This window comes from Chionomys nivalis, chromosome 1, assembly GCF_950005125.1.
Source record: "Chionomys nivalis chromosome 1, mChiNiv1.1, whole genome shotgun sequence".
Classification (NCBI taxonomy): domain Eukaryota; kingdom Metazoa; phylum Chordata; class Mammalia; order Rodentia; family Cricetidae; genus Chionomys; species Chionomys nivalis.
In genome coordinates this window covers 59488610-59491748 of record NC_080086.1, presented here as the reverse complement: position 1 = coordinate 59491748, position 3139 = coordinate 59488610, and positions in this window count along the sequence as shown.

The following is a 3139-nucleotide window of genomic DNA, read 5'->3' as shown; positions in this document are numbered from 1 at the left end:
CGACTCCTAAAATTGTCTTCTGGCTTCCGTTTATGTCCCATGGCAACATGGTAAATGTAGAATTTAAACTATTGATCACACATGTCTCCCATTCCAGACATGGTACCAGGCACACTACAATGTAATTTCATACTATCGAAAATCTGCAGGGCGGGAAGTGATTATTGGCCAGAACTTTATCCTAGGTTATCAGATTCTAGAGTCCACCATGACAATCAAAGAGCCAGCCGCCTTGTACAGAGGCCACACAGTCTCACCAAACTCAGCAGGCCTGTGTCCTGCCCTCTCCCAGCATGGCCTCCGGGACCCTCAAAGTCCCTGCTGTCCTCTGCCACCCAACACAAAATGTGACCTATATCGTCAGAAAGCCTAGGCTTCCACCTTTCACACTGTGGTAGTTGGAACAAGAATGAGCCCCATAGGCTGCTAGATTTGAATGCTTAGTCACCAGGAAGTGGTACTGTTTGAAAGGGTTAAGAGGTGTGGCTTTGTTGAAGGAAGTAGATCATTGGAGGTGGGCTTTGAGATTTTCAAAAGCCCAAGCCAGGCCCAGTGTCTCCCTCTTCCTGATGTTTACATATTCAGATGTAAAATTCTCAGTTCCTGAAGCATTTACTTATATTGTTCTATTATTAAATAAAACTTGGGAGTCAGATATTGGGGTAAAATCTGATCCAAAGTGCAATATAAGGACATCAGCTGACCCTACTTCTCCACACTTTCAGACTGAAGAAAAAACATTCATCTTTCTAAGACCCTCCCTCTACTTCCTGTGCCCTCCTATTTCAGTCCTCCAAAACATCTATGACTAATTCTGATCTGCTGACTGTTGACTCAGTCCTCTGACAATAAAGGTTTAACTTTATTGGCAATTTCAGAGGGTCAGTGTGAACAAATCTCCCACAACATTTCCCCCTTTTTGTCTAAATAAAAAGGGAAGGTTTTAAAGTTAATGAAGTAGAACTATGTATAATAAGAACCATTATCTCATTATCAAGTAAGCATTATATTCACAATGTCTAGTCCATTTGCATTTGGAAAATTTAGAGAAAACACTCCATTATCTGTCATATCTTGGTGAGTCTAAAGTTTTGTACCTAATTCACTTTCTCTCATAATCTGTATTACCAACCTAAAAATATCTTATTAGACCTTAGAACATTTTCTTAGATAAACAACTTAAGCTTTTATGTTTCTCAAGCATATGAACTTTATGTCTCTTTTGCAAGGTCTTTTTTTTTCTGAATTTGGTAGCAGGGAAAATGGTAAAATTATAGCTATCTATTAAACAACCTCATCAGAGACCCAAGAAGAAATGGAGAAGGAGAGAGAGGTCACTGGTTGATTCTCCATGGATTATTACCCAATTATCTGATTCCCAAATTTTATTTAATAATAGAACAATGTAAGTAAATGCTTCAAGCTCCTTCTCCAGCACCATGTCTGCCCGTGTGCTACCATGCTTCCTACCATAATGATAATTGACTAAACCCCTGAAACTGTAAGCAAGACCCAGTTAAATGTTTTCTTATAGAAGAGTTGCTGTGTTTCTTCACACAAATAGAACATTGACTAAAACACACACCATCCTCTGAGATTGTCATAGCACCAGGATCTGGAGCCTAGATTACTGGCTCCTGTTGCCATGGTAGTCATAGCATGTGGGGTTCCTGATGGGCATCACTGTCTTAGGAATTAAGCCACCTGTCTGTAACCCAACATCATCCTGGGCTAGTTCTGAAAGTCTATCTAACCACCCAAGTCCCACACAGGTCTTAAGGCACCCCAGAGTGGACAGCAAGGTTAGGCTCAACCTGGAAAAAGGCGCCCATGGGTCCCTGTGACCTTGTCACACGGCTCATGCCCCATCATTCCTTCTCCTCTGTGGCAGCCAGGAGACACAGACTGGGCCAAAGAACTACAAATAGACACGCACTGTGAGCTTTACTGGGTGTTTGTTTTCACAATTAAAAGAGAAAGAAAGAGATAGAAAGATCTAAATTCAGTTCCCTGCACCCACATGGTGACTCACAACCATCAGTAACTCCAGTTCTAAGGGACCCTTCTTCTGACCTCCGAGGGCACCAGGCACACTCACAGTGGTGCACATACACACATGTATGCAAAACACTCATATGCACAAAATAAAATAAAACTTTGAAAATTATTTTAAAAACAAAGGCAAACACGGCACACCGCTGGCCTAGGCCTTCCTCCCTTTCATCCTCCCTTGAATGTAGATATGATGACTAGAGCTGAGGCAGCCATCTTTTATCTATGAGGGGAAGGAAGAAAATCACAAAATCCCAACTCTGGCCTCTTTGGGTGGCAAAGCAATGTCTGTTACCACTTCTTTTTCACCTAGTACCATATGAGAAAAGTATACCTTCTTTTACTAAGCCGCTGGTGGTCAGATTTATTTGGACTCACAAATGAAGGCTGCCTTTTTCCTCCCCAAGGCAGGATCTCAATACATAAACCAGATTGGCCTGGAACTCGCCATCCCCCTGCCTCAGCCTCTCAAGCATTAGGACTCCAGATGAACTGAAGGCAACCTTAATGGAGGCAGTTGCTGTTGTTTTCACTGCATTCTCAAAAAAAAAAAAAAAAAAAAGGAGGCATTTTTACCTCTGGCCTGAGCTTCCCATTTTTGGTCTCAGAACTCAACCTTCAAATCCCAGGTTTAAAAAAAAAAAAAAATTCCCGTGTTGGGACTAGTGAGCCCGATTTAGATTATGTAGATTCCTGTGGCCAAAGAAAGTTGGCTGTGATTGGCCAGTTTGTGAGCAGAGGGAGTGGATAGGCCCACTTGGATTTGCTTATAAGTAGCCCTGGGCAGCCTGGCCAACAACGTCTCTGATAACCAGGTTGGTGTGCCCACAAGGTTCCACCCCTTACCAAGGTTTGCCAGGGCCTAAGGATAGCTGAGCTGATTCCCCACATAGCCTAGAGACTCGGTTTACAGGCGTAGGTCAAGCCTGGGCTCTGCCTCTTACTGGCTGGTGACCGTCTTTCCACCAGCTGTCTCTCCCTCTGCCAGACAGGGACCTGGCAGCAGGTCTGAGCCCTTTCTGACTTGAGGGAGCTTTAGAGCCAAGGGGGCAGATTCTATTCCCAACCCACCCTTTCTAGCCCTGTA